General features: G+C 39.7%; 1 pseudogene; it reads right to left on the bottom strand.

Moving 5' to 3' along the window:
* Positions 1-26,811, bottom strand: part of LOC124513580 (leucine-rich repeat-containing protein 37A2-like) — an 83,255-nt pseudogene that overhangs the window by 9,116 nt on the left and 47,328 nt on the right.

The raw sequence follows: 26,811 nt of genomic DNA, 5'->3' as shown, positions 1-26,811 counted from the left end.
GTCAGAGGAGGAGGTTACAAAGGTCACGAGAGAGGAGGAGCAGCGGGCTGGCGGAGCGCCCAAAACGGGAGAGGAGACTTGAGTGTAGGCTAAGGCACCTCTGATCTCATTTTTCCTCGCCTGTCAAAGGAGATAAAAAAAAAAAGCCTATTCTGCCCACCTCTAAGGGAGAAGGGAGTAAGAAAATTGGTAAAACCTTGTTTTGGAAAGTAAGCAACACTACTTATAGAAGTAGCAAAGTGTAATTTATGCTGTGCCCTAGACCATTGACAGGGACCCATATTCAAGCTATCCAGGTGCAAAAGCACATTTTGGAAGTCACCAAGTTAGTGCCAATAAAACCTAAGAACAGAAAAATACCTAAAAGCACCTGTGTTTTGGATAGAAAAGCTTAAGATTCAGAACAAGAGTTGGACAGCCCAAGAATAGAAGAGCCCTCTCATCCGTTAGAACGGTTGGGTAGCAGCTTCTGGTTAGGGAACAGAAACACAGAGGCTCCAAAGAAAACTTTTTCAGAAATCAGCATCACTTGTACTCTTACACACTTATAAAAACAACAAAATAAACAAAAAGGTATCTCCACCTGTCCTATAAGACAAAGGGCACCTGAGACCTAACGCACGTAAAATCAGCTTATAAACTGTGATGCACTATGTGAACAGGTTTTCATTTTGGGGTAGTGGACTTAATAATGTAACTGAGAATCTGACTTTTAACAAAGGAATAGTTCTTAGAAATTTAGGGATCTGAACTCTGAATGAGTAAAAATAATGCAATGACATCATTAGTTTAAAAATTTACCATTGTTAGGGTGCCTGGGTGGCCCAGTCAGTTAAGCATCCGACTTTGGCTCAGGTCATGATATCACAGTTCAGCCCCGCATGGGGCTTGCTGCTGTCAGTGTAGAGCCTGCTTCGGATTCTCTGTCCCCCTCACTCACTCTCTGCCCCCTCCCAGCTCACGCACGTGAATGCTCTCTCTCTCAAAACTGAATAAATATTAAAAAAAATTATCATTGTTGATTAAAAATAAAAGTTAAACCACAAATAAAATAAAAATTTACAAATTTATCATCAGGCAATTAGGACTTACCACAACGTGTGCCATTTGTCAGACATGCACTGTCACAATGTAGCTTGACTGTCTTACAGACAACCTCAATAGTATTTTTAACTTGGCAGAGACAGCAGGCCATACGGCTAGGTAATATCCTATAAATGGAAACACAGAGAATTAAATTAGTGGTAAAGGAGTTACTTGAGTAGGTAGAAGAGGCGGGCCAAAGTCATCACAGGGCTGTGCAAAAAGGAATTCTTGAGGCACATGGCCTGGATGGTTGGGTAGGGACCAGTTGGCCAACTGCTGCTCTTGAATATTATAAATACACAGATAGAAGGAAAGAGGTGCCCAACAGAAAGGTAAGGATGGCATGGGGTATGGTATCCTTAGAATGAGATAGAGATTAGAACTGGGTGACACGGATCAGTAGTTTAATACACAGGTAACTCCTTCCAAGCCAAAAGTCTCACTTTGGGTGGAGGGCACACAGAAACAGGGTAGACTTCTAAGAGTTTGAATAAATCTGAAATATGGCCCATACTGAGGATAAAAAGCAATCAACTTTGGCTCAGGTCATAATCTCGTGGTTCATGGGTTTGAGCCCCACATCAGGCTCTGTGCTGAGAGCTCGGAGTCTGGAACCTGCTTCAGATTTATCTTCCTCTCTCTCTACCCCTTCCCTGATCACTCTCTGTGTCTTAAAAATAAATAAATGTTAAATTTTTTTTTTTTTAAAAGCAATCAATCAAAAACTAATCCATAATCTACACAAATGCTACAATTAGCAGACAAGGACATTTAAAAAAGTTATTATAACAGTATTTCACATATGGAAAAAAACCCCATGCCTCTACTTAACTCAATGAATCGTGCAACAACTTCAAGTGGCCTAATATATGTATACTTAGAGTCCACGAAGGAGAGGAGATATAAAATAAATTTGAAAAAATAATAGCCCCCACATTTCCAAATAAGTAAACCCTATAAACTCACAAATCCAGGAAGGTCAATGAACTCTGAGCACAACATGGATTAAACTACATGTTTAGTTTAATCCATTAAACACGGATAAAACTACACCACGGCACATCATAATGGAACTGGTCAAAGCCAGCGATAAAGAGCAAATCTTAAAAGCAGCCAAAGGAACAAAACCACACACGACATACAGAGCAACAAAGATATAACAATGACAACATATTTCTTGCTGGAAATAATGTAAGCCAGAACTCGGTGGGGCAACATCTTTCAAGCAGTGAAAAGGAGAGGGGGACCAAATAGCTATCAAGCTAGAATTCTATACCCAAAGCTTTCAAAAATAAAAGCAACATAAAGACTATCTGAGACATACAAGAGCTGGAAGAATTCATCATTAGCAGGCTTACACTGTAGAAATGCCAAAGGAAGTATTTTTTTTAATGTTTATTTGAGAGACAGAGAGAGAGGGCACGTGCAGTAGGCGTGTGCAAGGGGGAAAGAGCACTGAGGAGACAGAGAATCCCAAGCAAAGCCCAACGCGGGACTTGAGCTCACAAACTGTGAGACTATGACCTGAGCCAAAATCAAGAGTTGGATGCTTAACTGACTGAGCCACCCAGGTGCCCCCAAAGAAAGTATTTTTAAGCAGAAGGAAAAGAAAAGGATAGCAGACGGAAATGTGGATCCACACAAAGGAATGAAGAACATTAGAACTGGTAACTATATAGGTTATCATTTCACTTCACTATATGTATGTATATCATTTCACTATATGATTTCACTTATATGTAGAATCTCAGAAAAAAACAAACAAACAAGGGGTGCCTGGATGGGCTAAGTCAATGAAGCATCCTACTCTTGATTTCGGCTCAGGATCTCAGGGTCCTGAGATCGAGCCCTGTGTCAGGCTCCACGCTCAGCATGGATTAGATTAAGATTCTCTTAAGATTTTCTCCCTCTCTCTCTCTCTCTCTCTCTCCTCTGCCCCTCTCCCCAACTTGTACACTCTGTCTCTAAAATTAAAAAAAAAATACACCAAAAACCATAAGATACCTAGGAATAAACCTAATCAAAGAGGTAAAAGATCTGTATGCTGAAAACAATAGAACGCTTATGAAAATAAATTGAAGAAGACAGAAAGAAATGGAAAAACATCCCATGCTCAAGGATTGGAAGAACAAATATTGTTAAAATGTCTATACTACTCAAAGCAAACTACACATTCAATTCAATCCCTATCAAACACCAGTATTTTTCACAGAGCTAGAAGAAACAATTCTAAAATTTGGATGGAACAAGAAAAGACCCCGAATTATAATGTTGCGAAAAAACAAACAAACAAAGCTGGAGGCATCATGATTCTGGACTTCAAACTGTATTACAAAGCTGTAATCATCAAGACAGTATGGTACTGCACAAAAACAGACACATAGATCAATAGAATAGAATAGAGAACCGAGAAACGGAGCCACAAATATATGGTCAACTAATCTTCCATAAGGCAGAATATCCAATGGAAAAAAGATAGTCTTCGCAATAAATGGTGTTGGGAAAACCGGACCGTAACATGCAGAAGAATGAAACTAAACCACTTTTTTACACCATACACAAAAATAAATTCAAAATGGATGAAAGACCTAAATGTGAGACAGGAAACCATCAAAATCCTAGAGGAGAACACAGGCAGAAACCTCTTTGATCTCAGCTAAAGCAACTTCTTACTAGACATGTCTCCAGAGGCAAGGGAAACAGAAGTACAAAGGAACTACTGAGGAGTGCCTGGGTGGCTTAGCGGGTTGAATGCCTGACTCTTGGTGTTGGCTCAGGTCGTGATCTCAGGGTCGTGGATTGAACCCCGCATCAGGATTCTCTCTCCACTTGAGATTCTCTCTCTCCCTCTCTCTCTGCTCCCCCCCATGCATACATGTATGTGTGTGTCCATGTTCTTAATTAATTAATTAATGAATAGGGGCACCTGGGTGGCTCAGTTGGTTAAGTATCTGACTTGGCTCAGATCATGATCTTACAGTTCGTGACTTTGAGCCCCGTGTCAGGCTCTGTGCTGACAGCTTGGAGCCTGGAGCCTGTTTCAGATGCTGTGTCTCCCTCTCTCTCTCTGCCCCTCCCCTGCTTGCACTCTGTCTCTCTCTCTCAAAAATAAACATAAACAAACAAACATTTTTTTAAATGAATTATTGGGACCTCATCAAGATAAAAACCTTCTGGGGCACCTGGGTGTCTCAGTCGCTTAAGCTTCTGACTTCAGCTCAGGTCATAATCTCGCGGTTTGTGAGTTCGAGCTCCGCATTGACTCTCTGTTGACAGTGCGGAGCCTGCTCAGATCCTCTGTCTCCCTCACTCACTCTCTGCCCCTACCCCACTCTTGTGCTCTCTCTCTCAAAAATAAACATCCATTAAAAAAAGATAAAAAGCTGTACAGCAAAGGAAACAATCAACAAAATTAAAAGGCAACTGATGAAATGGGAGAACATAGTTGCAAATGACATAATCTGATAAAGGGCTAGTATCCAAAATATATAAAGGACTCAACACCCAAAAAATCAAATACATAATCCAGTTAAGAAAAGGGCAGAAGACATGAATAGACAGTTTTTCAAAGAAGACATCCAGAAGGCTAACAGACACATGAAAAGATGCGCAATATCACTCATCATCAAGGAAATACAAATCAAAATCACAATGAGATACCACCTCACATGTGTCAGAATGGCTCAAATTAATAAGTCAGGAAACAACAGATGTGGAGAAAGGGGAACCCTTCTGCACTGCTGGTGGGAATGCAAACTGCTGTAGCCACTCTGGAAAACAGTATGGAGGTTTTTAAAAAGTTAAAAATGGAACTACCCTACAACCCAGCAATTGTACTACTAGGCATTTAACCAAAGGATACAAAAATGCTGATTTGAAGGGGCATGTGCACCCAATGTTTATAGCAGCACTATCAACAATAGCCAAAGTATGGAAAGAGCCCAAATGTCCATTGATGGATGAATGGATGAAAGATGTGGTATATGTATACAATGGAGTATTACTTGGCAATCAAAAAGAATGAAATCTTGCCGTTTGCAACTACATGGATGGAACTGGAGGGTATTATGCTAAGTGAAATTAGTCAGTGAAAGACAAAAATCACATCACTTCACTCATAGGAGGACTTTAAGAGACAAAACAGATGAACATAGGGAAGGGAAACAAAAATAATCTAAAAACAGGGAGGGGGACAAAACAGAAGAGACTCATAAATATGGAAAACAAACTGAGGGTTACTGGAGGGGTTGTGGGAGGGGGGATGCGCTAAATGGGTAAGGGGCACTAAGGAATCTACTCCTGAAATCATTGTTGCACTATATGCTAACTAATTTGGATGTAAATTTTAAAAAATAAAAAATAAAACAAGGTAAAAAATAAACAAAAAATAAACAAAAAAAACCAAATGAATGAATAAACAACAACAAAAAAGAGAAAACACTTGTAAATATGGAGAACAAACTGGGGATATGGACAAAATGAGTGAAAAGGGTTAAGAGGTACAAACTTGCAGTTATAAAATAAATAAGTCACCAGATGAAAAGTACAGCATAGGGAATATAGTCAATAACACTGTAATATACTTATTGTGGTGATCACTGTGTTGCACACCTGAAACTAATTTAATATTACATGATCTATATATACTTCAATAAAAGAGATAATTGAGGGGCACCCAGGTGGCTCAGTCAGTTAAGCATCTGACTTCAGCTCAGGTCATGATCTCACAGTCTGTGATTTCAGGCCCCACATCAGGCTCTGTGTCTACAGCTCAGAGCCTGGAGCCTGCTTCAGATTCTGTGTCTCCCTCTCTCTCTGCCCCTCCCCCACTGGCACTCTGTCTCTCTCAAAAATAAAAAAATAAAAAAATAAAAAAAGATAATTGACTATTTAAACAAAAAAAAATAATATGGTGTGCTAAAAGTAAAATGTATGAGAACAATAGCACAAAGGTCAGGAGGGGATCAATGGAAGTACACTATTTATTGTAAGGTTCTTATACTATTCATGAAATCATATAATATCATTTGAAGATAGACTGTGATAAGTTAAACATGAACATTACAAACCATTAAACAGCTACTAAAATAACAAAACCTGAGTTGTAACTATTTATCCCCCCACCAAAAAATAATAAAACGTACTAAATCAACCCAAGAGCAGGAAGAAAAAGAAAAAGAAACAAAGAACAGATGGGATACATAGAAAAGAGTAGACAGTAGCTTTGAATGTAATCATATAAATAATTACATTAACTATAAATGGTGTAATCACCTAATTAAAAGATAGAGTTGTCATACCGGATAAAAAAGCAAAAGCCAACTATATGCTGTCTATAAGATTCATCTTCAATACAAAGATATAAGTAGGTTAAAAATATGGAAGAACTTATGCTTTGCTAACACTAATCAAACGAAACCTTGAGTGGCTATATTTACTATAGGACAAAGTCAATTTCAAAGCGAAGATATTACCAGGGATAAATGAGGTTATTCCATGGTGATAGAAATGTCAACTAATAGAAAAGACATCACTTAAAAATTTATGTATCTGATAACACAACTTCCAAATATATTAAGGAGAATAGGAAAGAGAGACACATAAGTACACAATTAGAGTTGGAGATTTCAATATCCCTCTCTCAATAATTGACAGAAAAAATATATAGAAAATGAGTAATGATACATCAGACTTGAAAAATACTACCAACCTACTTGACCTAGTTGACATTTATAGAATACTCCACACCAAATCAGCAGACTACATATTTTTCTTCAAGTGGGCACATAATATTTATCCAAATAGACCATATTCTCATCTAGTACCAGAATTCATTGGCTATAAAACAAGCCTCAATAAATTTAAAAGGATTTCAGTCATCCAACATGTTGTTCTGTGACCACAATGGAATTAAATAACAAATTAACAGATCTGTAAAATCCCCAAATATGTAGAAACTAACCAACACACTCCTAAGGAACCCTATTGGTCAAATAAGTCAAAATGGATATTAAAAACTATTTTGTACCGACTGAAACTGAAAACACATGTCAACATGTGGGATGTTGCTCATATAGTATTCATCTTCCCCAGTGTCCACTTTTAAGAAACTAGAAAATGAAAAGGAAATTCATCACTGAGTAAGGAGAGAAAATGGAATGATAAAGATCAAAGCAGAAATTTTTAAAAAGGAAAACAAAAATAGAGAAGTCAGTGTAATGAAAAGGCACTTTTTAGAGAAGATAAGTAAAACTGATAAACTTCTGGCCAGATTTATCAAGAAAAGACAAGAGAAGACACAAATTATCAATATCAAAAATGAGAGGAATGACATCACTACAATTCTACAGATACTAAAAGGATAATAAGGGAATAGTATAAAATACTTTATGTCAATAACTTCCAGATGAAATAGATTCCCTGAAAGACATGAACTACTCCAAAAAATAAGTATGTAATTTAAGTAGCACTATTACAAAAATAAAATCTGTAGTTTAACACTTTCTCACAAAGAAAGCTTCAAGCCCACATGGCTTCACTGGTGAATTCTAGCAAACATTTAAGGAAAACATAATGCCAACTCTGCACAAACTGTACTAGAGAATTGAAGAGAGGGGAATACTTCCCAACTCAATTTTAGGGCCAACATTCACCTTATGAAAAATAGATAAAGACATTAGAAGAAAGGATACATAGAAGATCTCATATACTGCTGGCTGGAATGCAAAATGGTACATCCACTTTAGAAAACAGGTAAGCAGTTTCTTAAAAAGTTAAATATACACTTAGCATATGATGTAGCAATCCTGCCATTAGGTATTTTACCACCTCCCCCCCTCCCCCAATGAAAACATATGCTCATACGAAGACCTGCATGTAAGTGTTTTAAGCAACTTTATTCATAAAGGCCAAAAAGCTAGAAACAACTCAAATGCCCATTAACTGATGAACGCATAAACAAACTGGTATATCCTCACAACTGCAATACTACTCGGCAATAAAAAGGAAATGAACTACTGACATGTGCAAAAACATGGACGAGTCTCTGGGGTGCCTGGGTGGCTCAGTCAGACAAGTGACCGACTTTGGCTCAGGCCATGATCTCATGTTCCGCAGGTTCATGCCCTGTATTGGGCTCTGCGCTGACAGAGCCTGGAGCCTGCTTCGGGTTCTGTGTGTGTGTCTCTCTCTCTCTCTCTCTCTCTCTGCCCCTCTCCTGCTTATGCTCTCTGTTTCTCAAAAATAAACAAACGTTAAAAAAGTTAAAAAAAAAAAACCAAACATGGATGAATCTCAAAAGGATTATGCTGAAAGGAACCAATCCCAGAAGACTGCATACTGTATGATTTCATTTATTTATTTTTTGTAATGTTCATTTCTTTTTGAGAGAGAGAGAGAGAGAGATGGAGTGCAAATGGGGAAGGGGTAGAGAGACAGGGAGACACAGAATCCGAAGCAGGCTCCAGACTCTGAGCTGTCAGGACAGAGTCCGATGCAGGGCTTGAACTCACGAACCGCGAGATCATGACCTGAGCTGAAGTCGGACGCTTAACTGCCTGAGCCACCCAGGTGCCCCTTGTATGATTTCATTTATAAGACACTGTGGAAAAGGCAAAACTACAGGGACAAAAATTAGGTTGGTGGTTGCCAGGGCTGGTGGTGACAAAAGGGGATTGGCTGCAAAGGCACATAGGGGCCTTTTGGGGTGACAGAAATGGTCTACGTCTCAAATGTGGTGGTGGTTACATAACTACACGTTTGTCAAAACTCATCAAACTGTATGCTTAAAAAGAGTAAATTTTATACCTCAATAAACCTGACTTAAGAAAACAATAAAACAAATCTAAATAAACAACTAAGTGAAAATACACATAAGAAAAATCAACTTACAGTGTTTCCAATTCAAGGGTCATCATGAGGATGCTCTCAACTGTTGTAAGTGACACCTGTGTTGATCCCATGTCTCTGAAGGAGAAAGCCCAAACATGCGTGATTTGAACCCAAGGATAAAAATTCTGTACCTAAAAAGATACTTAACAACATGTGATTACTTCAATTCTGGCTTCTTTGTCAAGTCAGCTCAAGAGTTTTCTTGCTACGGACAATAATTTCAGAAAACTCCCAATGAAGACATTTTATGTGCATCATCAAATTAATCACCTTGGTGCTCAACAGTACAATCCTTTTTACTCTTATCCTCATTTTCATTCTCAATTGCATCCACCTCTCTTGATTAGTCTTTTTTTCTTTTAATATACACCTTACTCCACTTTCCATTTTGAGATAAATGGTATTTCTACCTACATCTACAAGTCCCATGTCTGTTACGTGTTCTTCAATACTACTCCTTCCTCTGCAGGCTATCTTGCCCATATACGTTTTTTCTTTGCTAAAAATGCTTATTTCAATAACCCAGTCAAAATTTAAATTACGACTTTTTAACCAAAACGCAAAATACTTAATCTTTTGATGACAACAAAAAAGATCAGAAATCATCTCATGAGCCATGAGATTGTTGCAATACTTACAAATATTTTAATGCTGGCAACTTAAAAAGATAGGAATCTTCAACAGCTGACAGAGGGTTACGACTGATAATTCTGAAAAATGCAATGGAATTAAAATGATCTGCATTTCCAGTAATGACTACCATGAAAGTTTATGTTCATTTTGGGGGTATGGAACTGGAAGGTTAAAACTAATCATTGTCTGCCTTTGCCTATAAATCACCCTTAGATTCTGTAAAGCACTCTTCCTTTGGGAACTACCCGGCTCTCTGGACGAGAAAGTGGAGAACAGAAAGAGAAAAAAAAAAATTTTTTTTTTTACGTGGACAGCAAAGCAAAGATATGCCAAAGAACTTTTTGGGCTGAAAACCCTAGAAGTGACTATGCTGGTAGGAAGCCCAGGCTCTGTAGGAAATACTGTTTCTAGTGTCCTCTATAATTCGAGGTGCTTTTCCTTTATCTCTAGAAATGTAAAAAACTCCACAGTTTAAAACACCCGGTTAAAGACAAAAATAGGACCAATTCCTCAGTTTGGGGGCCAAAGACAAAGGGATTAATCTAAGAGGAAATGGTGGAAGCTATACCCCCACCATGTGTATTCTCCTATGACAGCCTTTGTTAGGTGGCATATGATCCCGTTTCCTTATCCATCTCCTGGACTGCCAGCTCCTTGAGGGCAGGGAGCATACTCTATTGTCATTTTTGTCCCTGTGCCTGACAGAGTGCTTGTTATTTACTAGTTACTTCGTGAAGGCTTGTTGAATAAATAACATTTTGTCACTGCTTGACACAAGTTTTTATTCCAAAACGCTGAGTAGATTTTCTTCTCAGTTCTTTACAGCAAAAATAAAGTGAAGGAAACAGGAAGAAAGAAAAGAAAATCTGCCTTTAGGTTGACTCTGCTCAAGAATCATCACTGTACTTTTGCAAAATTATAAGGATAATCATCACAACCAATACTATTGAGCTATAGGGCATCTGTGATCAGCATTTCACATTTAAACCTCACAAGAACCTTATGTGATAGATACATCATTACCCCATTTTACAAGTGAGGAAACTGAAGTACAGAGAGGTTGTATAATTTGTCCCAGTTTGTCAAGCCAGTCAAGAAGCAGAGATGGAATCTGAACTCAGTTCTGACCCCAAAGCCTGTATTTAACTTGTATGAAAAAAAAAGGGGGTTTAAAATAGCCGTTACCTTAAACTTAACTTTGAGAGCATCAAATATAGAAACACTTTGCTGAACTTCATCTCTCCATCTGGGAGAGCTTCTCTAAGAATTACATTTTCTATTTTTATTCCTTTCCTCTAATCATCTCCCATGATTAAGTATTTAATTAGCCTGTGATCATTGAGACTTTAGAGATTTCATTTCTTATTTTTTTATTCTATTTTTTGAGAGAGAGAGTACAAGAGTATGAGTGAAGGAGAGGCAGAGGAAAAGAGAGACAGAGAGAATCCCAAGCAGGCTCCATGCCCAGTGCAGAGCCTGACATGGGACTTGATCCCATGACCGCAAGATCATGACCTGAGCCGAAATCAAGAGTCAGGCAGTTAACTGAGCCACCCAGGTGCCCTGAGACTTTAGAGATTTTAAAGCCCTGTTACAGGTGAATCAGTGAAAATGAGAAAGGAAGGACGTCTGAAAATTCATCCTTCCGTAAAAGCAACAACAACAACAACAACAACAACTAGCAAAAATGGTCAAAATCAACTTTCTCAGAACTTTGGAAATTTTACCCAATGGGCTTGCAGCAACCCGGAGAGCATGTAGTAAAGAAAAAATTACTAATTTCTATAAGAACAGTGAGCTCTGTTGTTTTAACTTGTCCTCAACCTCTGCTCTCCATCCTGATGATAGCCTTAAAAATTGCCCACATCCCAGGGGAACAAAATGGAGCTGAAGTTCCTTAAAGCCTCATTCCCAAAGAACAAACTGTCATTGTTTTACCTGTCTAGTGGGGTCCCTAAAAAACTTCACTTGAAAGCCTTGCCCTTGACCTCACTGAGAACTGCACAGTGCTAAAACAGCCTCTTCCCAAGGGGCATTTTTTGAAAACAATTATACATTAATGTTTTAATCTGGCAGCTATGTGAGGCAATTGATCACAAGACAAAAAATAGCCTAAACAAAAAGCCTAAAAGGAAAAAGCTGAGAAATGAGATGCCCATAGGGACTTTGAAATGCTCCAACATCTTCCTGGGTAACTAGAAGACCACAAGACGTATTCCTGGGCATGTAGAAAAAAAAACCTTAGCACTAATAAATGAGTTCAGCAAGGTTACAGGACACAAGATCGATATGTAAAAATTAGCTTTATTTCTAGACATCAGCAATGACTATTCCAAAGATGAAATTAAGAAAACAATTCCATGTATAACAGTACTCAAAAGAATAAAATACTTAGGAAAACATTTAACCAAAGAAGTGCAAGAATCACACTAAAAACCACAAAACGTTGTTGAAAGAAATTAAAGAAGATTGAAATAAATGTAAAGATATGCCATGTTCACGGATCAGAAGAAAATATTGTGAAAATGGCACTATACCCCAGATTGAACTGTGGTTTCAGTATAATCCCTATCAAACCCCCAACTGACTTCTTTCCAAAAATTGGCAAGCTGATTCTAAAATCTGTATGTCAATTCAAGGGACCGAGAATAGCCAAAGTGATCTTTAAAAAAAAAAAAAAAAGTTTATCTATTCATTTTGAGAGACAGCGAGCATACACACCCGTGCAGAAGAGCAAACATGAGCGAGTGTGAGTGGGGAAAAGTGTGAGCAGGGGAGGGGCAGAGGGAGAAGGAGAGGGAGCATCCCAAGCAGGCTCCATGCTGTCAGTGCAGATGGCAACACGGGGTTCCATCTCACAAACCATGAGGTCATGACCTGAGCTGAAATCAAGAGCCGGCCACTTAACCAACTGAGCTACCCAGGAGCTCCAAAACGATTTTGACAACGAACAACAAAATGGGGAGACTCACACGCCCTGGTTTCAAAACCTACTTCAAAACTACAGTAATCACGGTGTGGTACTGGCATAAGAACAGACATGTAAGCTGATGGAACAGAACTGACAGTCCAGGAAGAAATCCTCACATTTATGGCCCACTGATTTTCAACAAGGGTGCCAACACCATTCAATGTGGGAAGACTAGTGTTTTCAAACGATGCTGGGACAACCGTATATCCCCATACAAAATAATGTAGTTGGATTCCTACACTTCACACCATATATAAATATTAACTCAAAATGAGTCAAAGACCTAAATGGAAGAGCTCAAGCTATAAAACTCTCAGGAGAGAAATCTTTATGACCTTGGATTTAGGCAACAGTTTCTTAGACATGACACCAAAAGCACAACAAACCAAAGGAAAAATAGATAAACTGGACTTTATTTAAAAATAAAAAAACAACCCAAAACTATCATATGTCTGATACAAGTCTAGCATCCAGAATACCCAGAATATATAAAGAACTCTTAAAACTCAGGAAAAAGACAAATAATCAAATGTTTCAATCGGTAAAGGATTTGAAGAGACATTTGGCCAAAGAAAATACATGAATGGCCAATAAGCACATGAAAAGATGCTCAATGTCTTAGGTCATTAGGGAAATATAAATCAAAGCTACAATGAGATACTACTCTACACTCACTAAGATGGCTATGATCGAACAGAGAGACAATGATAAGTGGTAGCAAGATTTGGGGAAACCAGAATCTTCATACATTGGTGGGAATGTAAAATGGTGTAGTCACTGTGGAAAACAGTTTGGCAGTTCCTCAAAAGGGTTAAATACAGAGTTACTACATGACCCAGCAATTCCACTCGTAGGTATGTACCCAAGAGAATTAAAAACATATGACCACACAAAAACTTGTACGTGAATACTCATAGCAGCATTATTCATAAGAGCCAAAAAGTCAAAATAATCCAAATGTCCAATAACTCATGAATGGATGAACAAAATGTGATTGGAGCACCTGGGTGGCTCAGTCGGTTAAGCATCTGACTTTGGCTCAGGTCGTCATCTCACAGTTCATGAGTTCGAGCTCTACATCAGGCTCTGTGGTTTTGGATCCTCTGTCCCCCTCTGTCTCTGCCCCTTCCCCGCTTGTGTGCGCGCTCTCTTTCAAAAATAAAGAAACATTAAAAAAAAGAATGAAGTACTGAAACATGCTACAACCGGATAAATCTTGAAGCCAACAAGCTCTGTGAAAGAAACTAGACACACATTTCGATGAAATGTCCAGAACAGGCAAATCCATAGGGGCAGAAGGTAAATTACTTGTTGCCAGGGGCCTGGGAGGAGGGGAGAATGGGGAGTAAAGGCTGATGGGTATGGTATTTCTTTTGAGGGGGGTGATGACAATGTTCTGGAATTAGCAGTGATTATTGTCTATCAAAGTATACCATTGGACTATATACTTTATAATGTTGTATATTCTATTATGCGGACTATATCTCAATTGGAAAAAAAAAAAAAAAAAAAAAAAGAACCACGTTGTGATAAATAGAGAACCAGTTGCCAGAAGACCAAACATGTTAGTAGGTGGAGAAAAGGGGAGCGAAGATTCAAACTCTTCCACAACGGAGGTCAGAGGGAGTTAGCGGTGCGGCTGGGAGCCATGCATTTTTGTTCTTGCCTTGGAAACTCCCCTATTCTTCCTATTCCAGCCCATTCTTCTACGTTTTTTCAGGCCCATTAACATGTCGGGTTTGTGTAACACTAGTTAATATCCAGTCAGACAATGTTATGAAGAGAAAGAACGTGAGTGTCACATGTCTGGTTAAACACAGTTCCTCAACCTTGAGGCTCTGAATGTCCTTTGGCTTTGAAAAAATAACAATGGCATTAATACCTACAAGCTTACTGGTGGGCTCTGTGCAAGTAAGCTCTTCCACGTGTGTGTCTTCCCCTGCCCACCGCTCCCCACCCCCCCCCCCCCGCGCCCACCCCCGGTTCCCTATTAAGAAAGACTATGAAGAATTATGCAGCCAAAACAATTTAGTAGTTTGTTATCCTTCCCCCCAACTATCTCAGTGCTCTACCCCCACTGTCCCCCCCTCTTTCCTGGTAGCTCACCCATGGCCTTATACCCATCGGCTCAGTGCTTCCTCTTACCAGGCAGCCCTCCTGCTGAGATGAATGCCCCGTGTTTACCTGTAGTGAAAACAAAATACAGGCCACTCCAAATTATCCTATTTCCTCCTGTCTTTAGTGCCGCCTTTTCTTCACGGAGCGATTGTGCCTGAGCCAAGGGGAGAATGAGAACTGACCCGACAGGTTACATCTGCTGGACCGACAGCAATTGTTTTTCCACAGACTGCGATACGAACGAACGGTGGACATTGCACCAGAGATCATCTCCATTTCCGTTCAATTCCCTCATTTTACAGATAAAAGGTGTGCTGACTCAGTCTATTGGCTTTTGGACATTCGTGGGCTTATCTTGATGGGACTAAAACATAACAACAGTTATCCTCCAAGACTGTCTCATAATCAAAGTTGAAGAAATACTGTTCTAGAAATTTTTTTTTTGTTTTTTAAAAAACTGTATCTTATTTGAAGAGGAAAACTCAAGTATTTTTGCAAAAGCTTTCTGTTGCAGAGCAACGGGACAGACTAAAGGTAGCTCACAAAATAAGGGAACATTTCTTACGTGTTATTTTTTTTCCTCCAAATTCTTCTACAGAGGTCCAGACAGATGGGCTACGTTTCCTTTCTATTAACTGAGGAGACAGAGAAGACTTGAGGACGGAAGCTTGCCACCACTGCCCTGAATGTACTGAAATCCTAACAGCTTTAGCTGAAAAAATGTCCAAAGCAGGCAGTGACAATAAATTTCAAATAGGACAAACTCCAAACTCTCTATGCTGGAATCCCAAGGCATGGAGGGAAAACTGGCTCCTTAGAGGAAAACAGTTGAAGAAATAAGTAGAGCGATCTAGGCCCTACTCCGGTATGTTTGAAGTACTTGGGGATAGAATAACCCCTTTCCTTTATTCATCTACATAGGTCCATGAGCCATGAGAACATGACTCCCCATGTGAAGCTCCTCAATGCAAGACATCTAACGGCATCACGTAAATCCTTTCTCAGGGGTTGGGCGAAGCCTAAAGAATCTGAAATGGTGAGCCTATGTTTTAATTAAAATTCTGAGAATAGCCTTGAAGAGGAGTTTCTGGCAGTGAGGACCAGCCCAAGAAGCAAGGGCCCTGGAATCAGGCAGACCTAGGTCTGAATTCTGGCTGTCACTTCCTGGTGAAGGGACTTAAGTAACGAACTTAAGTCTCCGAGTCTTTTTAGCAGCATTTACCTCATAAGGCAACTTGAGGATTAAAGGAAAGAGCATGTGCAAAGCACCTAGCATAAGGCTGGGCACAGGGCGGGTGCCTAGCAGTGACGACGTGATATTTGCACCAGGCGGTGAGCAGGAAGCCTGGGGATGCCCATAGGTGGCATGGCCAGGAGCTCCAGAAGCATAGGGAAAACGAGCTCCCTGCTCGAAAGGTCCTATTCCAGGGAGAAGCTGACTCCAAGGGACGACGCCCAAAAGGCCAGTTGTCATTCAGGTCCTACCTAGTGCCAGGGAATGCGGAATTGTATTACTCGCGAAGCTTCTTAAGTGGTTCTGTCACTTATTGACAGTGTGAACCTAGGCAAGTCACCCGATGTCTCTGAGTTTCAACTTCCTCATCCCCAAAATGAGGATAATACTACCTGTATCACAAGAGTTGCTGGAAAAACGAAAATGAAGTGCCGTGTGAGGGGCCACGTCCGGAGCATTTCCCACGTGCCAGGCTCTATTCTAAGAGTTTAAGACACATTGTCTTACTTGCAGCACAAGCGAAAGGTCTTAGCATAGTGCCGGAGCGCAGTAAATACCTAATAGAGGTAGGTATTAAAGAAATGATATGGGGCGGAGGAGCAACTACCATGCTTCCCAGAGAAAGAAGATGCCTTGGTATATACGTGGGAAGAATCAGATGCAGCTGGGAGAAGAAAAGTAATAGTTGGGTATGACTATGGCAAAGCTTTTGAACTACCACACACGGAAAATAATAAGAGTTACCCTAAATCACCCCAAAAGGACAGCCCTGAGTTGTTATCTTCATCCTTAACGTTTATGCCTTTCTGAATCTGAGAAGAAGCTGCCAGGATTTCCAGTACATACCAAAAAGCGATGACAATATCCTCAAGTGTGTCAACGTTTGTGGGCACACAGCTGTCTAAAAGGAAGCAGATGCCGGTTGACTGGGGGAGCGTTAGGGCGTGTCTGTGACTGCGGCTCGAGTTTGCCTTCAGAGGGTGGCCACACCTACCTCAATGATATTCTCAACAATAATTCAAAAGGGGTAAGGCTTAGATTGTCCTTATTCTCCCTTAGACCTTATGTTCTTGGCATAATACGGATGCGCCACAGACGAGCCAGCATGTGAATGTGCTCTATCCCGATAAGGTACAGCCTTTCTACATCGTAGAGTCCTTCAGCTTCTAAAATCATGGAGCTCGTACTGTTAGAACCAATGAAGTGAATTTTTTAAAATAAGCCACCAGTCTGGACCTGTGTAGGTGAATGAAGGAGAAGCACTTTAAAGTCAGGAAAAAAAAAAAAACGATACTTAACATTTAGGATTATCAACCACAGTTGGTTTTCCATAATAGATTTCATTCCTGATTTCATCTGAAAGAAATAGGATTATTACTACCATTCAAAAAGTGGTACCTTATTAATAAACTCTTGGCACGGCTTTGAGGTGGATTTCAGATTCAAAATAGACTTTACCACACCGCTAACGTGTTCACTCAGGGTTTATCCATAACTTAAGAGGCTTCATTCAAAAAACTTACTGAGATAGAATTACCTGAAACCCAGGGGTGAATCAAGGCCTTGTAGGGTCTGAACCTCATCTACTTTGGGAAATCCTGCCTCATCAAAACATGCAAAATTATGCATACAGGAATTGCGAGGGTCCCTCCCAAGACTTTGGAAGGGGCCTATGTAAGTGAGGAGACCTGACGTTTAAGCTTCAGTCAGTTCAAGATAAATCCACCTCAGCTGGGGCCCAAAAGGTTTACAAACTTATTTAATGCTGGAGAAAATACTGTTTCAACTTATAAACACCCCAGTAATAAGTCACATAGGCAATAACGTGACTGAATTCACGGGATGGCATCTCCCCTGCGCACGCTCTCTTTCTCTCAGAATAAATAAATAAACGTTAAAAATAGAAAAGAAAGGAAAAGTTTGGCCCCAAACAAGGAGCCCAACCTCCAATACACACTTACTGTACTGTGATAATTTGTTGGAAGTTACCTGTGAATTCGTTTTAGTAGTACAGCTCTATTCAAACCACATTGAAAGGGCGGGCCTACGCCTGCCGACTCCATCTTGTTCCCTGTCCTTCACCTTGATCACACCTCCTCCCCTTGAGTAACCCCCCCCCCCTCAACTGCCTAACAGGACTCTTCCCCAGGACCCTTCCCCAGCCAATCAGCTGAGGCCGCAGCCATTACCTCACCAACTGCCACTAGGCCCCAGTAAAACCTTTGTCCTTTTGAAACTCGCCCTCTCTCCCCGGTATCTCACCGCTGTGTCAGTGCAGGTAGGGGATTGAGCTCGAGCTAGCTCGAATAAAGGCTCTTTTGCTTTTACATCGGACTCGGCTCCCTGGCGGTATTTGGGGATCACGAATTCTGGGCATAACACACATGACATGAGTATTAATTTATTCTCAATACCAGCTAGCTCTGGTTCTTTAGTTACCTTTTTCTGTCATGCAAGATTGATGAGGGAGCATGGGGCAAGTTGAGGGCAAAATACAAGTTAGCACATGCCCCCGCCCCAGGTGGGATATGTGTGATTCTGGCTGCTCCAGGACAAAGGAAAGGAAAGAAAACAAATGGTTAACTGATAGAGATCTCAGTCGGGCAAGACAGGAGTTTCCATCAGTTTACAAATATCTTAGTAAATTACAAGAAAAAGGCCATCTTTTTCTCCTTTTTCCAGTATGAAAGATTCTTGGGGACAGTCCCTGTATATTCTTTGTACCCCCAGTACTTAGTACATGGTCGACATAGAGTGCGCGTGGCACGGATTGTTTTTCAATGAATTCATTCATTGTTATCAACGGATTCCACCCTATTTTGTCCTGTATTGCCTACATGACTATGAAATTCAGATTCTTAGAAGAGACTCTTGGTGTTATAAGATGCTTAGTAGAGGTGGTGAGTTTTAAGACATTATATTGACACCACTAAAACCTCTTGGTGGAGAAACTCAATGAGCCCGTTCTCTGGCATGCTGGCAAAACAAAAAACTGACCTTCAGTATCCTTTCCCCAAGTTAGGCATCAGCAAATTAATGAGAGGAGAGAGGAGGCCCCTGCTCTTGGGCACCCGCAGGAACTTACTCCAGCTCCAGACACACCGTAAACACTTTCATCTAACGGAAGATAAGCTGTGCAATCGGATTTCTGAACCACAAGACAGTAAGACAGTCTTTTCCAGCGTCTGCTTTAGAGGAGGGTCTTCAACCTTGAGTCTAAACATCCCCCTCAGGCCACTGAACATGCCCAGTATGATTTGCTTTTTTACAGAGAAATCACAGAATGTTCCGGCTGAAAGGGAATAACACACTTCTTAATTGAAGAGAGGTCAGGAAAGAAAGCACATGGAGAGCAGTGCCCTGTGGCAGGTTTTCAGGAGTTCTTTCTGCTTTCCTGATGGCTGAGGAAGCACCCACACCTTTTGCTGCCTGGAGAACTCTGTGCTAAACTAAGTTCTTTGAAGTTCTCTTTTGCATAGGAAACTTGCACATGAGCCGGAATCAAAGTTAAATTCAAAAGTGGATTTCAAGGACCATGCACACCTTGGGGAAGCATCACTGTCACGAATTCCCATGATAATACTGACTTGGGTGTTACTTGCTTGGGGCTTTCATTGCCCACACAAAGCTGGGTACGAGGGAGGGCAGAGAGTGCCATTTAGGAGTTAAGACAAGTCTCTTGGCCTCTTTGTACCTTAGTTTCCTCATTTGAAAAAAAAAAATGGATTTTAAGACCTACTTTCCAGAATTCATACTGGGTTTATTAACACACACCTAACCAGTCACTCTATGATATTTTTACATGTAGTTTTTTTTTTTTTTTTAACATGTATTCATTTTCTATTTCACTTACAGCTTGTGTAAAAACTGCATTCCATGCCAGGCCTGAAATGTTCCAAAGCTCAGTTCGGTGAGTAAATTGCAACCAAGATTTCTACACACACCAAAAAAACAAAAAAAAAAAAACAAAAACAAAAAAAACAAGACACAAACGAAGAAGAAAAACAAGATATTTTCAGAATATTTATCCTTTGGCAGTGATTCTAATTTATAGATAATGAAACATAACCACAATACTCTCTCCATACACTAAAGAAATCTCACTATGAAAGATACTTGCCTTTTTAAAAAAATATTTGCATGAAAGATTTATACTTTCATGTTTATACATGTGGTGCATTAGATACAAATCAGTAAATGCTCAATAAATACTTGTGTTAAGTAAGTATTTTTTTCTAGAGAAGTAAGTTTATTTCTCTAGAAAAATGTTTCACAACTTTAGCACTGTTGAGATTTATGGTTGGATAATCTTTGTTATGGGGGGGGGGTGCTGCCCTGTGAACTGTAGGGTGTGACAGCAGCCCTGGCCTCCACCCACTAGAGGCCAGGAGCACATCTACAGTCTGACAATCAAAAATGTCTCTAGACACTACCAAGTGTCACCTGGATGCAAAATCACCCTGGCAGAGAACGATTCACTCTGATCTCTATAATAACTCTCACACCAAACTTTGCCACAGACAAAAAAGATTTGCTACATAATTTTAGTAGCTTTCGACTAATAAAGTTTCATTCATTCAAAATGAATAACAAAGAGGTTTACAATGAAGTTTAATAAAAATTCCAAATATAATGAAATTATATTTGTAACTTACATAAACTGCAAAAAAGGTAGTGATTCAAATGTACGTCTTTCAATAGATTGTATTTTATTGCAGGATAAATCTCTAGGAAAAGGAAAAGGAAAATATTGCCTCAATTAGCCATAAGCTATCTAATTAGTAGGATGATAGTATTGAATAAGTAGCTTTTGGCTAAACTCTGAGTATTAGGAATTGTTATTTGAACCTTCCAGAGCCCCTAACCCTGCCCTCACCTTTCTTAAGAGTCTCACCTTTGTGATCTTCATACATAAAACATACAACTATAGATCTTGATAGATCTTGGAAGTAATCTTTCCTGAGAGCAGAAGAATTGATTAAATGACTTTTTGTGGCCTCATCAATTTCTAAATTATGAGCTCAAAGTTGTGATCTCCACATATAATTTCTAATATTAAAAGGGATATTCTCACATTAGCACACCTTCCTGGTTTAGTTCTATTTCTCGACACCAAGTCAATACCAGAAGAGATAAAAGGTACCGTTTCATTTAACTTGAAAAGAAGTTACTCCTCTAATCAATACCTAACTTTGAACGAACTCAGAATTAGATTATCATATTAATAGAAATTTATTTTTGGTTGTACATTGCCCAAACGGTCTATGAATTTATCAACTGCTTCAGTTGCAAGTGGGGCCAACAAAAAAACAACATGGTACTGGATTTTTATTTGGAAACACCCATCCTTGATTATAGTTGACCCTCTTATTTCCATTGATTTCAGCTGAGTCCCTCACTTTCCACCTACATGGGTACCACCATCTTCTGACTGGCATTGTCATCTCTGGTCTCTCCCATTCTAATCTATACTGCACACAGTCACCAGATTTATTCTCCAGGAGTCGTTCTCAAATATCAGAGTCACTTGGGAACTTACTCAAGATGCAAATTCTCAGCTCTACTCCGGACTGAGTGAATCAGGAACTGTGGAGGTGGAACCTGTGTTCTGACAAGGCCTCCAAGTTACCCTGGTGCAGTCTAAAGTTTGTCCTAGAGCACAACTGTGATAACACGGTAGCTTGGCATATTATCCAAGGCCTTCAAAATCCTAAATCTGGCTCTAGTTTCCTACTCTACAGATACCCAAAGAAATTTCTCCTGCATTTTGCCCTTCACTCACTCTATTTTGCAAGCATATTCTTCCCAAGATGTCTATCTGATGATACGTCATAGCCATTCAAGGTTCTGTTCAAACAGCATTTCTCTAGTAACTTCCCTGATCCAACTTGAAGTCTTCCCCCCTCTTCTATGTTCCAAAAACAACTTATACTTCTCATTGCCCAGATCCATTTCTTCCCCTCCCCCTCTCCTCCTCCTCCTTCTTCTCCTTCTTTGAATTTTGTAAAGTAGACTCCACGCCCAACCTGGGGCTTGAACTCACGACCCTGAGATCAAGAGTCGCATGCTCTACTGACTCAGCCGGTCAGGTGCCCCAATTTCTTCTTAATATAGTGATTCTGGCATTCCATTTCCTCTGGGCATAAACTCCATGAAAGTATGGACTAGTCTTGCTCATCTGCGTTGTCTACTGTGTTTAAAACGGATGCATGGACAAAGAACAAACTCAAATATTTATAAAATAAATTAACAGCTGGGTAGTGAGTACAAGGAGCAAAATGACTGAAAAGAAATGTGGTTTTATGACTTTGTGGCTCCCTCTTCTGCACTTTGTCAGTGCTTCATCATTCATTTAGTGCTTATGCGTTATGGTTGAAGCTTCTGTTTATTTTCCCTGTGAAATCATGAGTTCCTACAAGGGTGGGAAGCCTGTCTTAACCATCTGCGTGCCTATGGTACTGGGCATAGGGCCTGTCACATTCTTTTTTAGGTTTTGATTCACATTTTTTTTTGAATGAATGAATGAGAACACTTCACCTAACATGAAATAATTGGCTTACAAAGTACCTCATAGTACAAATAATGAAAGGCCCAATCCATTGTGCAGTTTGTCTCTTTTGTTTTTCTCCAAACTGTGTTTGTAACGTTTGGAGCCCAGATGGCAGAGGTAGCCAAGAAGACCAATACAAAGTGGTTGTCCCCTAAGACTTGGAAGGTTTGATAATTTGAAGGACTATTTTTAGTGTCATATGAGATTCTTTTTACTCACTACTCTTAAGCCTTCCACATTTGCAACAAGAATCTATTTTCTAAAGCACATCATTAATAAGGATTAATGAGGGGCGCCTGGATGGCTTAGTCGATTGAGCATCTGACTTCGTTCGGTTCAGGTCATGATCTCACTGCTCATGAATTCGAGCCCCGCATCGGGTTCTGGGCCAACAGCTCAGAGACTGAAGCCCGCTTCGGATTCTGTGTCTCCCTCTCTCTCTGTGCCTACCCTGCTCATACTCTGTCTCTCTCTCTCTCTCAAAAATAAATAAACATTAAAAAAAATTTAAAAAAAGGATTAATGAAATACACAGCTTTGGATGGCATGGGCAAAGAATAAACACTGAACCTCCATAGCAAAGAACATTAGTATCTCTGTATGTCTAATGTACAGAGATCTATGCAAACATTTCTTCCTTGACAATGAGGCTGGAGAGATGTTTATTCTGTAATTAGCGAAGTTAGAGGCATTTCTGATGTTTGTTTAGTGTAAACATTTCTAACTATACCACTTCACCATCATTATATTTTTAAAGATTTCATTTTTTTTTAAGTAATCTCTATACCTGACATGGGGCTCTAACCTACAACCTCGAGATCAAGAGTTGCAGACTCTAATGACTGAGACAGCCACGTGCCCTTTAGCCATCATTTTTTTAATGTTTATTTATTTTTGAGAGAGACAGAGACAGAGCATGAGTGGGGGAGGGGCAGAGAGAGGGAGACAGAATCTGAAACAGGCTCCGGGCTCTGAGCTGTCAGCACAGAGCCCGACACGGGGCTCGAACCCACAAACTGTGAGATCACGACCTGAGTCAAAGTCAGACGCCCAACCAACTGAGCCACCCAGGAGCCCCAACCCCTTAACCATCATTTTAAACATCTATTTTTATGGTGGCATAAGAATTTCCACACCGATCATAGGAATCTGCTCCTGAAGCCAAGAGCACACTGTATGTTAGCTAACTTAACAATAAATTACATAAAAAATAATAATATAAAAATAAACTAATAAAATTTCCCACACTGAAATCCTGAATCTGTTCTCTTGATAATTTAATATGTACTTGGTAATACTGCTTACATAATTCACCTGCTTAAATATTTAATATTTAAATATTTGATTTAGATTAAATTATTTAAAAATTCTGGGTTAATGGCATTCAAATTAATGTCAGTGTTCTATATTTTCTTGTCTTGTAGGTGACAATTTGAGGTTAACTTCAATTCCTCTCATTTTACCAAGCCAACTTTTTCAAACCTTTTCTGTAAAGGCCAGACAGCAAATATTTTAGGCTTTGCAGGCCATATATGGTCTCTGTCACATATTCTCTGTTTCTTTCTCTTCTTTTCTCTTTTACAGCCCTTTAAGAACATGAAAATCATTCTGAACTCATAGGTTGTATCAAGACAGACCATACACAGGATCTGATCCATGGGCCATAAATAATAAATATAAATAAAAGCAGATGGTATACGAACACTTACATAACAAGGTTCATATGGGTGTCCATAATTGCTCAGACCTCATTACTCCTTTTCCTCTACAACTGAAGGGCTTTTTCCTATATCTTGTCTATAAAATTAAAAAGTTGAAAATGCATAGGAGGTATTTAATGCTAGAGATGGGCTGGGTCCCCACAGACTTACAGAGTTATAGAATTTAATACAGAGAATTACAGAATTCTACTGTTAGAAGAAATTGTTGCAATTATCTAATTTGAACCCCGTATTTTTTAATAAATAATATAACTAAAAACTCATAATAAATGATGAACTGATTAACTTACAAATACTGGAGGGATAGCAGGCCTTCAAATGTGTCTTTACGTAATTCGGTCAGATAATTTTCACTGAGAATTCTGCAAAATGAAAAGGTCATTTCTGGGTCAAAATGCAAAATAACTACAACTATTTGCAACACAGGACCGCTAGATGTGAGAGAAACCTGGGTAATGGTGCCACCAAATACACTAATTCTTATTTAATGTAGGGATGGCGATCTCTGCTGTTTGATTCAAATATTTTCTTCTCACATACTCCTTTGTCTCTCTCTCTCTCTCTCTCTCTCTCTCTCTCTGTCTCTCTCTCTCTCTCTCACACACACACACACACACACACACACACACACACACACACCCCTATCCACTCTTCACACCAAAATGTACATTTAATGCCTACTCTCTGGATCACAAAATCTCTGTTAGAACCCAGCCCTGAGTGGCAAAAACATGGACAGAACTGCCACCTCCTCCTCTCTTTTCCCAAATTTTATTGTGGAAGCCCTATTTATAACCATATCAGTGCTACAAGTAAAGCCATCTAATTTTTTTCCCCAACTAAAAAATACCTGTGAGAACTAAAAATGTGCATAAAATGCACATAACATAAATGCTCAGTTTAATAAGTATAGAGTAAACACCCGTGTAACGCTATTTGTTCATTCTACTGTTGGTGGATACTCGATTTTTCTAATTTTTAGTGATTATAAACAGTGCTGCTTTGAACATTTTTCTGTTTATATCCTAGTACACATTTGCCTAAGTTTCTCCAGGATTTAACAGGGGTACAAAATTGCCTTCCTAAGAGGTGGTGCTATTTCAAGCTGGCAGATTGAAACATGCCAAGTCTCTACCAAACTGCAAACTCCACCAAAGTCCCTAAGAATGATTAGAAAAGATACAATTAGAAAATCCACAACCTTAGCTCAAAGCCAAGGGAGTAGCTCCACAAACACTCCCCACCAGAAATGCCTTGGAGCCACCTACAGGGTGATTAGCTGGGATACTGCAGTAGGACCAAGGACAGCACATCAACCCCACATCCTTCCTCCTTGGATCTGGCAGCAAAGGGTGTTTTCTTCCAGGCAGGAGCCATTGGTGTTAGAAGGGGGCAGGGTCCCAGAGCCCTGGAGGAAGGGTATACACTCTGACTAGCCATTAGAAGTCACCTCCCACCTCTTCTTTAACTCTCAGGGGGACCTGTCACCAATAACAAGCCCCGTGGTTCATTTCACCTCTTCCTTAGGAGCAGAAACCAGAAGCAAGTCAAATCTCAACTACAAAGATAAATTGCACTCAGGAATGACCAAATGGAGTGAGAAAGCCAATTCTATTCAGGACAGAAAATAAAAAACAAATATAACAGCTTATAGTCAATGACACAGTTAACAGAGAAAACACAAAAGGATTTGAGAATACCAACATTAATGGGGCACCTGCGTGGCTCAGTCGGTTAAGCAACCGACTTCGGCTCAGGTTGCAGTCCATGGGTTCAAGCCCTGCACTGGGCTCTGTGCTGCAGCTCAGAGCCTGGAGCCTGCTTCAGATTCTGTGTCTCCCTCTCTCTCTGCCCCTCCCCAACTTGCACTCTGTCTCTCACTCTCTCTCTCTCTCTCTCAAAAATAAACAGTACAAAAAATTTAGAATAGCATCATTAATATATCCTCAGACAGAGGTAAACAGTACATCTAATAAAAAGAACCAACTCAAGATTATATGAATGAAAAGTATTATCATTAGTAAAAAAACTCAGTCTATGAGCAGCAGAAATGGTCGTTGAATAAATTAGAAAACTTGAGGGGCGCCTGGGTGGCTCAGTCGGTTAAGCGGCCGACTTCAGCTCAGGTCACGATCTCGCGGCCCGTGAGTTCGAGCCCCGCGTCGGGCTCTGGGCTGATGGCTCAGAGCCTGGAGCCTGCTTCCAATTCTGTGTCTCCCTCTCTCTCTGCCCCTCCCCCATTCATGCTCTGTCTCTCTCTGTCTCAAAAATAAAAATAAAACGTTAAAAAAAATTAAAAACAAAATAAATTAGAAAACTTGAGAGATCTGGCCACTGATTTCTTACCAATACTTGAAATTATATGTATTTATTATATTTACATATTTGTTTTTATATTATATATTTGTAAACCCCTTGACAAGTGGGATATTTGGTCAGTTTTGTTCTTGAGCTTATATCCCTGGCATGTAAAACAGTTCCTGGGACATAGGAGATGCTCCCTAAATATTTGTTGAATGAATTCAGAAAGTGACAGGTATCAATTTGCAAATATACTACTTTTAATGAAAACAAATCATTCATTTATCATCGTTTATGAGAATGAGTA

This window comes from Lynx rufus, unplaced genomic scaffold (genome assembly GCF_022079265.1).
Source record: "Lynx rufus isolate CCGP_SWC_20201006 ecotype Redwood Valley unplaced genomic scaffold, mLynRuf1.p SCAF_18, whole genome shotgun sequence".
Taxonomy (NCBI): domain Eukaryota; kingdom Metazoa; phylum Chordata; class Mammalia; order Carnivora; family Felidae; genus Lynx; species Lynx rufus.
Note: the sequence above shows the minus strand (reverse complement) of the source record. Positions and strands in the feature narration are given on the sequence as shown.